Source organism: Chelonia mydas, chromosome 4 (assembly GCF_015237465.2).
Source record: "Chelonia mydas isolate rCheMyd1 chromosome 4, rCheMyd1.pri.v2, whole genome shotgun sequence".
Classification (NCBI taxonomy): Eukaryota; Metazoa; Chordata; order Testudines; family Cheloniidae; genus Chelonia; species Chelonia mydas.
The window spans coordinates 66,424,698-66,438,933 of record NC_057852.1 but is presented as its reverse complement, the minus strand read 5'-3'; the positions used below and the strand labels follow the sequence as shown (position 1 = coordinate 66,438,933).

At 45.0% G+C, this 14,236-nt stretch overlaps 1 non-coding gene across 1 annotated transcript; it reads left to right on the top strand.

The window, feature by feature from the left end:
* The first annotated feature begins 13,488 nt into the window (after positions 1 to 13,488).
* Positions 13,489 to 13,650, top strand: LOC114022263. The gene has a single exon (XR_003566431.1). It is a non-coding gene; the product is annotated as a U1 spliceosomal RNA (small nuclear RNA).
* Positions 13,651 to 14,236: the final 586 nt, after the last annotated feature.

Genomic DNA, 14,236 nt, shown 5'->3' with positions numbered 1-14,236 from the left:
TGGATGTCGAAATCAAAATCTTGGAGAGCTAAACTCCACCAAATAAGTTTTTTGTTATTTCCCTTGGCGGTATGAAGCCACTGTAGTGCAGCATGGTCGGTTTGCAGGTGGAAACACCGTCGCCAAATGTATGGGTGTAGCTTTTCCACAGCGTAGACAATGGCGTAACATTCTTTTTCACTGACTGACCAGTTGCTTTCCCTCTCAGACAGCTTCTTGCTGAGAAACACTACAGGGTGGAATTCTTGCTCCTGTCCTTCCTGCATTAAAACTGCTCCCACACCATGCTCGGACGCATCTACTAGGAACGGTTTGTCAAAGTCTGGGGCCCTTAGTACAGGGTCAGACATGAGTGTCACTTTAAGCTGGTTAAAGGCCTTCTGACACTCTTCGGTCCACTGAACGGCATTTGGCTGTTTCTTTTTGGTTAGGTCTGTCAGTGGGGCGGCGATTTGGCTGTATTGCGCTACAAATCGCCTGTAATAACCGGCCAAGCCTAAGAAGGATTGAACCTGTTTCTTTGACTTTGGGACAGGCCACTTTTGGATAGCATCCACTTTGGCCTGTAGGGGGTTGATAGTTCCTTGACCCACCTGGTGTCCAAGGTAAGTCACTCAGTTTAGGCCTATTTGACACTTTTTAGCCTTAACAGTTAGTCCTGCCTCCCTTATGCGCTCAAAGACTTTTTGTAGATGTTCCAGGTGTTCTGCCCAGAAATCCAAAAATATGGCCACATCGTCAAGGTAGGCGACTGCATGTTCCCCTAATCCTGCTAGGAGACCATTGACAAGTCTTTGGAAGGTGGCGGGTGCATTCCGCAGCCCGAAAGGGAGTACATTAAATTCATACAGCCTGACATGTGCGGTGAAGGCTGACCTTTCCTTGGTGGATTCATCTAGTGGTACCTGCCAGTACCCCTTGGTTAAGTCCAAGGTAGAGATGAACTGGGCCTGTCCGAGTTTCTCTAATAGTTCATCTGTGCGTGGCATTGGATAGTTGTCTGGGCGAGTTACAGCATTTAGCTTACGGTAGTCCACGCAAAAACATATCTCCCCATCTGATTTGGGAACTAGAACAACTGGAGTTGCCCATGCACTGGCAAAGGGGCGGATTACCCCCATCTGTAGCATATCCTGGATCTCCCGTTCTATAGCAGTTTTAGCTTGGGGAGACACCCGGTAAGGTTGGACTTTAATTGGGTGACCATTACCTGTGTCATTGGAGTGTATGCCCATTCAGTCAGTCCTGGGGTGGCTGAGAACATCGGCGCGTAGCTAGTGCACAGCTCCTGGTTCTGCTGTCGCTGCATACGCCCAAGGGTCATGGAGAGGTTCACCTCTTCCACGCCACCAGTACTTTTTCCTTCGTAGTAGACATCTTCAGGCCACTCAGCGTCATCTCCTCCCTGGGCTGTAAACTGACAAACCTTTAATTCTCTGGAATAAAAGGGCTTTAGAGAATTAATATGGTATACCTTAGGCTTTCGGTTGGAGGTGGGGAATGCTATGATATAATTAACAGCTCCCAGGCTCTCCTGGAAAGTGAATGGCCCTTCCCATGATGCTTCCATTTTATGGGCCTTGAGCGCCTTTAAGACCATGACCTGGTCTCCTACTTTGAAGGAACGCTCTCTGGCATGTTTATCATACCAGGCTTTTTGCTCTTTTTGAGCATCCTGTAGGTTTTCTTTAGCACGGGCTAGAGAGGTTTGGAGGGTGTTTTGTAGGTTGATTACAAAGTCCAGAATGTTAGTTCCTGGAGAAGGTGTAAATCCCTCCCATTGCTGCTTCACCAACTGTAATGGCCCCTTAATCTCGAGGCCATATACAAGTTCAAATGGGGAAAACCCTAAACTGGGATGTGGTACAGCTCTGTAGGCAAAGAGCAACTGCTGCAACACTAGGTCCCAATCATTGGAGTGCTCATTTATGAATTTACGTATCATGGCCCCCAAAGTTTCATTAAACTTCTCCACCAGGCCATTTGTTTGATGGTGGTAAGGAGTGGCAACCAAGTGATTTACCCCCTGAGCTTCCCAAAGGCTTTCCATAGTTCCTGCCAGGAAATTAGTTCCTGCATCCGTAAGGATGTCGGAGGGCCAACCTACCCTGGCAAAAATGTCTGCTAGTGCCTGGCACACACTTTTAGCCCTGGGGTTGCTTAGAGCTACTGCTTCCAGCCATCGGGTGGCAAAATCCATGAAAGTCAGTATGTACTGCTTTCCTCTGGGTGTCTTTTTCAGAAAAGGACCCAGAATATCCACAGCTACTCGCTGAAATGGAACTTCAATGATGGGGAGTGGCTGGAGAGGGGCTTTGACCTGGTCTTGGGGTTTTCCCACTCTTTGGCATACCTCACAAGACCGGACATAGGTAGAAACACCCTTGCCCATTCCCCCCTAATGGAATGACCTCCCCAAACGGTCTTTGGTGCTGTTCACCCAGCATGGCCACTAGGATGATCGTGGGCTAAGCTCAAGAGCTTGACCCGGTACTTAGTTGGAACTACCAACTGTCTCTGAGGATGCCAGTCTTTCTGGTGTCCACCAGAAAGAGTTTCCTTGTATAAAAGTCCTCTTTCTACAACAAACCTGGATTGATTAGAAGAGCTGAGAGGCGGTGGGTTGCTCCGTGCTGCCATCCAAGCTTTCTGGAGGCTTTCATCTGCTTCCTGTTTGGTCTGGAACTGTTCCCCTGATGCTGGAGACATCAGTTGCTCATTGGATTGTGGACCTATACTTGGTTCCTCTGGAAGCGATGTAGGGGATGGGGCTGTTTCCATTGACTGTGAACCGCTCTCCGCTGGTGCACTATGTTGGGGTTCAGCCTCCGGCTGAGCCTCTTGTGTAGGGTTATCAGCTGCTGCCGGTTCAGGTTCGGTGGGGCCCTTTGGTGTTGGGGTTGCAAGTACTGGATTCAGTGCTGGCAATGGGTCTGGTGCTAGTTGTTCCGCCGGTTCCGGTTCTGGGACTGGCTCTGTCTGGGTCTCTGGGACTGGATCCACTACTGCTGTTGCAGACATTGGCCTGGTGTCCGGGTCCACCACCTCTGACCGGGTCCTGGTAAAAGTTTCCGGAACAGAGCTAGGTGTGACGGCTTGTTTAGCCTGGCTGTGGGTGACCATTCCCACCCTCTTGGGAGTGGTCGCTTCACATGATTGGCCAAGTCTTCCCCCAACAGCATGGGGATGGGATAATCATCATAGACTGCAAAAGTCCATGTTCCTGACCAGCCCTTGTACTGGACAGGCAACTTGGCAGTAGGCAAATTGAAAGAGTTTGACTTGAAGGGTTGAATCGTCACTTGGATCTGTGGGTCGATTAAATTGGGGTCCACTAAGGAAGCATGGATAGCCAACACTTGTGCTCCGGTGTCCCTCCATGCGGTGACCTTCTTCCCGCCCACACTCACAGTTTCCCTCTGCTCCTAGGGTATCTGGGAGGTATCTGGGCCTGAGGACCTCCGGGGTGATTCCGGTGCAATGAACTGTAATCTGTTGGGGGTTCTTGGGGCAGTTGGCCTTTACATGCCCCGGCTCGTTACATTTAAAACATTGTCTAGCTGATGGGTCACTGGGGCGAGGTGGGTTGCTGGAGAATGGTGTGGCGGGACGATAAGGTGTCTGGAGGGTTCCTTGGGTGGCCCCCGGTAATAGGGTGTGGTCTGAGGTTGTCCCTTCTGGTATCCATGCCAACTGCGACCAGTTTTTTTCTTTTCTGCCACCTTCACCCATTTGGCTCCAATCTCCCCTGCCTCGATTTCAGTTTTGGGCTTCCCATCTAGGATGTATCTTTCTATTTCTTCAGGAACACCTGCTAGGAACTGCTCCATTTGCATTAGGAAGGGCAAATCTTCTGGAGATTTATTACTTGCTTCTGATATCCAATGTTTCACCATGTGGTAGGCATGTCGGGTAAATGACACATCTGGTTTCCACCTTAGGGCTCTGAACCGCCGACGGGAATGCTCGGGGGTTAGCCCCATTCTGACTCTCGCCTTGGTTTTAAACAGTTCATACTGGTTCATGTGTTCCTTAGGCATTTCAGCCGCCACCTCAGCTAAGTGTCTACTGAGCTGCGGCCTCAGCTCTACCATGTATTGGTCTGTAGAGATGCTGTACCCAAGGCAGGCCCTTTCGAAGTTTTCTAAGAAGGCCTCGGTATCATCGCCTGCCTTGTAGGTGGGGAACTTTCTGGGATGGGAAGAGGTACCTGGAGAAGGATTGCTAGGGTTTGTTGGTATATTCTGCTGAGCCTTTGCCTTCTCCATCTCCAGTGCATGCTTCCTCTCTTTTTCCTTCTCCTCCTCCACATGCTTCCTCTTTTTTTCCTTGTCCTCCAGCTCTTTGTCCCTTGCCTCCATTTCTTTGTTCCTTGCCTCCATTTCTTTTTCCCTTGCCTCCATTTCCCTCCTGTGGGCAGCCTCCGTTTCTTTTTCCCTGGTCGCGTGTGCATCCATCTCCATCCGTATGAGTTCTATCCTTCTTTCATGTTCCTTTTGTTTTTCCTCAGCCTCAAAGCTGGCTAATTCCAGCTTTTGTTGAACCGTGCAGTCTGTCATCCTAACCTCTCTGTTTAGTTTGTACCTTGGGGAAGTTTTAACCTAAGCTGGTAAAAGTAAGCTTAGGAGGTATTCATGCAGGGCCCCACATCTGTACCCTAGAGTTCAGAGTAGGGAAGGAACCTTGACATGGTGGCAGAGGTGGGATTTTAAAGGTGTTTACCCTTCCCTTTATATTTATGACACAAGCTTTATCAGAACTTCTCATATGTGGGAATAAAGCCACATGCCCTGAAAAAGATCAAACTGTTTTGTTTTTCAAATCAACAGCCCATCTGCTTAGCAACATAAGTTTTCCACAGTATTGGGTCCCTGATGAATACAGAATCCAGGTTTAGGTCTCTGTTCTAACATTCAGAGCCTTCCATAGGGCTGACCCTAGCTGACTGCCTTTCACTCCAGGACCACAGCCTCCTGTGATAGCTATGCTCTGCAAAAAGGCTTGCACTTCATCCACACTCCCAACTGGGCTGGAGACAAGTGGTGTGCAACACTTCTATTTGACAGCTGCAAGCAAGCAACCTTTAGCCAGTCTGTCAGAAAATGTTATTCAGCTGAGCTGAGAAAGCCCCTGGCTAACCTTTCCAGCCACAAACCATCTTCCTGAAGTCAAGTGAAGCCATAAGAGTCACAACAACCACCTGCATAAGTAATATTATTTTCAGTTTTATGTTTTCAGTTTTGTTTTTCCAGTTTTTATTAGTAGATGGATGCCTCTACCTGAACATTCTTACACTTGCTTTTATTTTAACTCCAGCAGATGGCTGGTGGTGAGCATGTGAGTGTAGGAGTTGTGGATAGAACCCACAGAAATTATTTGAGAACACTGCTTGTTGGATAGTTCCTCAAATAGCCAAAACTGTCCTAGAATAAAAAACCTCACTGTCCAAAAGATCACACATGAATATATCTTGTATTAAGTGTGTTTAATCATGAGAAACTGTTTTCATCGAAAATTTTCATTTGAAATTTAAATGCAACAAGCTGTGTCATCTTGACTTGAACTGGAATTGTAGAATAGTACAACTGGAAGGGACCTCAAGAGGTCTTCTAGTCCAGTCCCCTGCACTCAAGGCAGGACTAAGGGAAGGGGAAGAGACTGGCTATCATCTAAGCACCTATGGGCAGGTCTACACTAGAAGCCCTACATGGGTACAGCTGCACCGCTGTAGCATATGTGGTGAAGATGCTCTATGCTGATGGGATAGCAGTCTTCCATCTGCATAATTACTCCATCTCCGCAAGAGGCGGAAACTATGTCAGTGGGACAGTGTCTCCCCCAGACAGAGCACTGGTATGAACAGCTCCCTCAAAAGAGCTCCCCTTTAGCTTCAGGGGTCTGAACAAGCCGCTCTCTTGGGGCTAGGTCTGTTTTGATCATGGCCTTCCCAGCCCGTATACTCTCCCATCAGGTTCAGACATCTTCCCCACCCTCCTTATTGGGTCTGAGGGGATTTTAGTCAAGCTTCTCCTCCCTTGTAGGGCTGTGCTACTTACCTCAGGTCAGCTGTGGGTTTCAGCTAGCTTCTCCCTCAGATGGTTTTCTCCAGTTGCTCCCAGGCTCAGCAGACCGCCTTCTCCTGAAGGTGTCCCTCTCTGAGGGATGAGACAGAATATATACAGCTGTCTTCTCCAAGATCATTCCCAGTTGGTTGGCTGAAAAGGAAATCATGCCTCACCCACTCTGTAAGGTTCCTGGTCCTGAGCCCTTAAAAAACAGTAACTGATGTTCTCCCAAATACTGTTTAGGCCTGCTTCCTCTCCACCAATACCTCTTATTTCTGAAGTATTTTGCATACATCAAAACCTCCCAAAATCATAAAGGACCATGCCACATGATCAGAGTGATCTGACTGCTAGGTACTACTACCTTCAAGGGGGAAGACTGCCCTATCACATCCTCACACAGAACGTTCAGAGAAGCTGGACCTAGACTATGGAGCTCACTTCTACATGAAATAAGCCTGACCACAGATCTCACCACTTTCAGAGCTAAATGCTAAATGCATCTAACTTTCCCTCAGTAAGTTATCCACATGTGGATGCACAGCACACCCAGTCTCTCTCTTTCTCTCTCTCTCACACACACATACACACAGACTAATACTAAACAACCCCTATAAATGAATCAAGTCTTTAAGAGAAAGACTGGGAATAAAGAAAGGGAATGAGGTTTAAAATATTTTGGAGATGCTCAGATACTATGTGATGGGTACCATATAGGTACCATTGATAGATAGAAAAAAGAACAGTTGCCCTAATATGCTAGATGATGCAGCACTGACTACGTTCAGTGAATCCCCTGATTTCATCATTACAATATACAGCAGTCGAAATGGGGTGTAGGATGGGGAACAGATGAATTGACTCCATCCATGGAAAGATGCAGGGGACTGGATAGACACGTAAAGCCAAAATCAGCTTTATGCAGCTGAATCTGAAGGGAATCATCTCACCTCAGAATATGGAAGAAGCTCTTTACATTTTGAATCTGGAAGGCTTCCAGGGCTTGTGTATGTCTTATACAATAGCTGTGCTTCCCCTAAGGGCAGGAGTTGGAAATGGTTTTAATTATGAAAATAGCTGTTTTCCTCAAAAAAACAACACAAACCAAACCAAACCAAACCAAACTACCAGAAAGACTGAAAGGAAATATTCAGCATGGAGAAAGGGATAGGAAATGCTCCAAGTTCCAACCATGTATCTGCTTTTTTGTTCTAAAATTCATCCTGTTAGATGGCTCTAGATTCAGAGATACAATTAATAAGATAAGTATTACATTTTAATTAGATTACAAAATAGGCCAGATCCTCAGCTGGTATAAACTGATATATAACTTCAATGGAGCTATACCAGTTTGTACTGGCTGGGGATTTATCTCTGTGTTTTTCAGTTTTTTTCACATGAAAGTTCGTTGATATATTTTTTAACATATTGATTCAGCATCACCAACAGAGATGCCTATACAATATACAGTGATAGCACAATAAACAGAGACTTGGTGGGATAACTCACATGACTGGAGTACTGTCATGGATGGATATAAACTGTTCAGGAAGGACAGGCAGGGCAGAAAAGGTGGGGGAGTTGCACTGTATGTAAGGGAGCAGTACGACTGCTCAGAGCTCCAGTATGAAACTGCAGAAAAACCTGAGTGTCTCTGGATTAAGTTTAGAAGTGTGAGCAACAAGGGTGATGTCGTGGTGGGAGTCTGCTATAGACCACCGGATGTGGTGGATGAGGCTTTCTTCTGGAAACTCACAGAAGTTACTAGATCGCAGGCCCCGGTTCTCATGGGAGACTTCAATCACCCCAATATCTGCTGGGAGAGCAGTACAACGGTACACAGACTATCCAGGAAGCTTTTGGAAAGTGTAGGGGACAATTTCCTGGTGCAAGTGCTGGAGGAACCAACTAGGGGCAGAGCTCTTCTTGACCTGCTGCTCACAAAACAGGAAGAATTAGTAGGGGAAGCTAAAGTGGATGGGAACCTGGGAGGCAGTGACCATGAGATGGTCAAGTTCAGGATCCTGACACAGGGAAGAAAGGAGAGCAGCAGAATATGGACCCTGGACTTCAGAAAAGCAGACTTTGACTCCCTCAGGGAACTGATGGGCAGGATCCCCTGGGAGAATAACATGAGCGGGAAAGGAGTCCAGGAGAGCTGGCTGTATTTTAAAGAATCCTTATTGAGGTTACAGGGACAAACCATCCCAATGTGTAGAAAGAACAGTAAATATGTCAGGCGACCAGCTTGGCTTAACAGTGAAATCCTTGCTGATCTTAAACACAAAAAAGAAGCTTACAAGAAGTGGAAGACTGGACAAATGACCAGGGAAGAGTATAAAAATATTGCTCGGGCATGCAGGAGTGAAATCAGGAAGGCCAAATCACACCTGGAGTTGCAGCTAGCAAGAGATGTTAAGAGTAACAAGAAGGGTTTCTTCAGGTATGTTAGCAACAAGAAGAAAGTCAAGGAAAGTGTGGGCCCCTTACTGGATGAGGGAGGCAACCTCGTGAGAGAGGATGGGGAAAAAGCTAATGTACTCAATGCTTTTTTTGCCTCTGTCTACAAGAACAAGGTCAGCTCCCAGACTACTGCACTGGGCAGCACAGCATGGGGAGGAGGTGACCAGCCCTCTGTGGAGAAAGAAGTGGTTCAGGACTATTTAGAAAAGCTAAAGTCCATGGGGCCGGATGCGCTGCATCTGAGAGTTCTAAAGGAGTTGGCGGATGTGATTGCAGAGCCATTGTCCATTATCTTTGAAAACTCATGGCGATCAGGGGAAGTCCCGGACGACTGGAAAAAGGCTAATGTAGTGCCCATCTTTAAAAAAGGGAAGAAGGAGGATCCTGGGAACTACAGGCCAGTCAGCCTCTCCTCAGTTCCTGGAAAAATCATGGAGCAGGTCCTCAAGGAATCAATCCTGAAGCACTTACACGAGAGGAAAGTGATCAGGAACAGTCAGCATGCATTCACCAAGGGCAAGTCATGCCTGACTAATCTAATTGCCTTCTCTGATGAGATAACTGGCTCTGTGGATGAGGGGAAAGCGGTGGACGTGTTGTTCCTTGACTTTAGCAAAGTTTTTGACATGGTCTCCCACAGTATTCTTGCCAGCAAGTTAAAGAAGTATGGGCTGGATGAATGGACTATAAGGTGGATAGAAAGTTGGCTAGATTGTCGGTCTCAACAGGTAGTGATCAATGGCTCCATGTCTAGTTGGCAGCCGTTATCAAGTGGAGTGCCCCAAGGGTCGGTCCTGGGGCCGGTTTTGTTCAATATCTTCATAAATGATCTGGAGGATGGTGTATATTGCACCCTCAGCAAGTTTGCAGATGACACTAAACTGGGAGGAGAGGTAGATACGCTGGAGGGTAGGGATAGGATACAGAGGGTCCTAGACAAATTAGAGGATTGGGCCAAAAGAAATCTGATGAGGTTCAACAAGGACAAGTGCAGAGTCCTGCACTTAGGACGGAAGAATCCCATGCACCGCTACAGACTAGGGACCAAATGGCTCGGCAGCAGTTCTGCAGAAAAGGACCTAGGGGTTACAGTGGACGAGAAGCTGGATGTGAGTCAACAGTGTGCCCTTGTTGCCAAGAGGCCAATGGCATTTTGGGATGTATATGTAGGGGCATTGCCAGCAGATCAAGGGTGATCGTTCCCCTCTATTCGACATTGGTGAGGCCTCATCTGGAGTACTGTGTCCAGTTTTGGGCCCCACACTACAAGAAGGATGTGGCAAATTGGAAAGAGTCCAGCGGAGGGCAACAAAAATGATTGGGGGACAGGAACACATGAGTTATGAGGAGAGGCTGAGGGAACTGGGATTGTTTAGTCTGCGGAAAGGAAGAATGAGGGGGATTTGATAGCTGCTTTCAACTACCTGAAAGGGGGTTCCAAAGAGGATGGATCTAGACTGTTCTCAGTGGTAGCTGATGACAGAAGAAGGAGTAACGGTCTCAAGTTGCAGTGGGGAGGTTTAGGTTGGATATTAGGAAAAACCTTTTCACTAGGAGGGTGGTGAAACACTGGAATGTGTTGCCTACGGAGGTGGTGGAATCTCCTTCCTTAGATATTTTTAAGATCAGGCTTGACAAAGCCCTGGCTGGGATGATTTAGTTGGGGTTTGAGCAGGGGATTGGACTAGATGACCTCCTGAGGTCCCTTCCAATCCTGATATTCTATGATTCTGTGATAAAGGGCTTTTTAGAAAAAAATAAAATCTACAAAAGGTAATAATTAGCTGCCACAATAAACTAATAAATATGACCATCAGAAATGAAAAAAAATATGTGCTATTGTGTAACCCAACTTTGGGGAAATCGTTGAATATTGAAGGAAAGACACTACTACCTGCTATGCTATAGACTTCTTAGCAAAAGATAGCCTGGGGAGAGAAGATGTCAGAAATATTGCAATAACAGTAGGCTGACAATTGTTTGAATTATTATAAAGAAGGACTGCTTTTGCCTGGAAATACCTCCAGCAAGAAACACAATAAAAAGAAAGATTTTGTCTCTTAGTCTGAAAAGTTTATGAGTGAGACTACTGGAAAAATACACAGATAATGGAAGGAGATGCTGTATATGGGAAATAGTTTCCTGAAACATGTTAAAATTAATAAGAGGACTCTTTACAAATAGAAAATTGAAACCAGGAGACAGGATAAAGCTCTTAGTTAAGTAAAGACCCAGGTTTACTGAAAAGTGTAAGGGCTTTTGACGAAGATTTTCCAGGACAAAGTTTTTTTTTCTTGTGCATTTAATATTATATAAATTGTAACCTATCATGAAAATGGAATGCATGCTGGGGGGAAGGATAGTATTGTGGTCTGTTCCTGGGACAGACACTTGAGTTCTATTCCTAGATCTGCCGCAGATGCTCCATATGACCTTGAGTTAGTCACTTATGCCAACTTTTCAAAGGTGGGTGCCTCAAGGGCTTTTCAAAGGAATTGAACACTGCCAGCTCCCACTCAACTAAAGGTTGCTCAACACATCTGAAAAGCGGGCCGCTTATTTAGGTGACTAAATATGGATTTATGAATTTATATGGATTTAAGTGCTTCAGTTTCAGCATCCAAATTTGAAATTTTGGCCTCAGTCTCTTGGGGACAAACTGGTCCTTCCTCAACAGGTGTGGAGCTCCCCTGACAGTGGAACCAATGTGGTTTCCTTGTTTAGGGGAGGCTGTGGGAGTGGGATTTGGGAGAATCAGAGTGAGGGATTCATCCCCCATAGACTGTATCCCCACCCACCTGTATATCAGTACACAGGAAATGTGGGGGTGCAAAGGACTAGAGAAGTTGCTGCTACGTAGATACTGCCATAAACCTCTTTTTTCCCACAGCGTGCACATGCTAAGGCTGCAGGGCTCACTGTAGTCTCAGAGTTGCAGTAGTGACAGCAGAGAAACTGTACAACTGCTCCATGTTCTGTGAGGGAGGAGTCTGTCCCCTGGTTGCCCCACAGAGATACTCAATATATTGCCTGTAATTTGAGGATTGTACAGATGGGACTTTGGCCCTGATGCATATGAGCTGGTGGCTTTCCTACACAAGACAGTCCACGCAGAATATATAGGTTCAAAACTTACCCCCTTTCTTAGGGTTTTGCTTGATGACTCATCTATAAAATGAGAATAATACTTAATCTCAATACCCCTGTGAAGAACTTAATTCATCAATGTTAAATGCTTAGAGATGGGGGGAAGGGATAGCTCAGTGGTTTGAGCATTGGCCTACTAAACCCAGGGTTGTGAGTTCAATCCTTGAGGGAGCCGTTTAGGGATCTGGGGCAAAAATTGGGGATTAGTCCTGCTTTGAGCAGGGGGTTGGACTAGATGACCTCCTGAGGTCCCTTCCAACCCTGATATTCTATGATCCTGTGATGGAAGGTTCTAAAGAAATGTGAAGTATTATTATATATTAATTATTATTCATTTTGCTATTACAGAGGTCAATGTTACTTTTGAGTAGGGCTGACAAATTATTAAAAGTTAATCAGAATTAATTGTGAGATTAAAAAAAATAGTTGTGATTAATTGCTAATGATGGGTTCTGCTAGATACCAATCCAAAGCAGTGCAGACCACCGCACGTTCATTTTCATCATCTTGAGTCAGATGCCATCAACAGAAGGTTGATTTTCTTTTTTGGTGGTTTGGGTTCTGTAGTTTCCACATCTGACAGTTGCTGTTTTAAGACTTCTGATAGCATATTCCACACCTTGTTGCTCTCAGATTTTGGAAGGCACTTCAGGTTCTTGAACCTTGCGTTGAGTGCGATAGCTATCTTTAGAAATCTCACATTGGTACCTTCTTTGCATTTTGTCAAATCTGCAGTGAAAGTGTTCTTAAATCGAACAACATATACTGTCATCTGAGACTACCATAACACAAAATATGTGGCAGAATATGGGTAAAATCACAGAGCAGAAGATATACAATTCTCCCCCAAGGAGTTGTCACAAATTTAATTAACGCATTTTTTAAATGAGCATCATCAGCATGGAAGCATGTCCTCTGGAATGGTGGTTGAAGTGTGAAGGGGCATACAAATGTGTAGCATATCTGGCAGGTAAATACCTTGCAACTCCGATAACAACAGTGCCATGCAAACGCCTGTTCTCGCTTTCAGGTGATGTAAATAAGAAATGGGAAGCATTATCTCCCGTAAATGTAAACTAACTTATATGTCTTAGCAATTAGTTGAACAAGAAGTAGGACTGAGTGGGTTTGTAGGCTCTAAAGTTTTACATTGTTTTGTTTTTGAGTGCAGTTATGTAAAAAAAAAAATTCTACATTTGTAAGTTGCACTTTTACAATAAAGAGATTACACTACAGTACTTGTATGAGATGAACTGAAAAATACTAATTCTTTTGTTTATCTTTTTAGTGCAAATATTTGTAATATAAATAATATGAAGTAAGCACTGTATACTTTGTATTCTGTTTTAATTGTAATCAATATATTTGAAAATGTAGAAAAACATCCAAAAATATATATAATAGATTTAAATTGGTATAACAGTGTGATTAAAACTGCAATTAATCATGACTAATTTTTTTAATCTAGTTCATTTGTTTTGCATTAATCGCTTGAGTTAACTGTGATTAATTGACAGCCCTACTTTTGAGTATTAAACACGTATTCAGGACTGTATCAAAATTGCAAGCTAGCACTTTAACAGAGTGTGTGTGTGTGTGTGTGCGTGCGTGCACAAAGGGGGTTCCAGGTCCCATAAGCAGACTAGGGGCTCTGTAGCAAAGCATGCAAGCAGAGTCAGTTCTGGAAAGAGCCAGCTTAAAGCAAGGCGGGGTGAGTTCTGTCTCTCTGCTTTAGGTCTGTCTACACTGCAATGGGGAGGTATGATTGCAGCATGTGTAGACATTCCCAAGCTAGCTTTGATCAAAGCGAGCTCGACTAACAATAGCACAGATACCATGATCATGAAGGTGGTTTTCCCAGGGTGAGGCTCATCCTTTGCACTGCAGGTGTGCGGACCCCTGTGATTTCCCCAAATGCAGGAAACTCAACTGCATAATTTGTGGTAGTGGGGAACTGTGTTTGCACTTTCCCCTGGAAAAAAACAAAACAAAAAAACAATAGCACTGAAGCCATGCCAGCATGGGTAGCAGCCGCTTGATCTGGATGAGTGCAGTTAGCTTGTGCAGCTGTCCATGCTGCTGCAGCTTCACTGGTAGTGTTACTCAAGATAGCTTTGATATATCCAGAGTAAAGCTAGTTTGAGTATCTCTACACATGCTGTAATCCCATCTCGCAGCTGCAGTGGAAACACATCTTTAGGGAGCAGCCTGATTTTTCTCTCTCTGTTTTTTGGGTTCTTGTGCGTTATCATTCGGAATTCTAAGAAATAAAGTAGTGTTATGTTGCACTCTTCCAGCAAGATTATTTATATTATCTGATTTTTCTGTATGCTTCAAACTTAACAAAACACATCAATGATGATACAGTGCCAAAGTATACTTCTAATAATATACCAATCATTATATGTAAAATTGTCTGTGTTTAGTTTTAGTATCTCGCTTTGTTCTTCCTGTTCACCAAAGAATGCCCTTTAAATGCCACCAGATTGAAAATGTGAACTGGAGGAGAAAGTGGGCTAAAGGGAAAAGAATTAATGGGCAATTCCAAGGGGGAAGCTGAC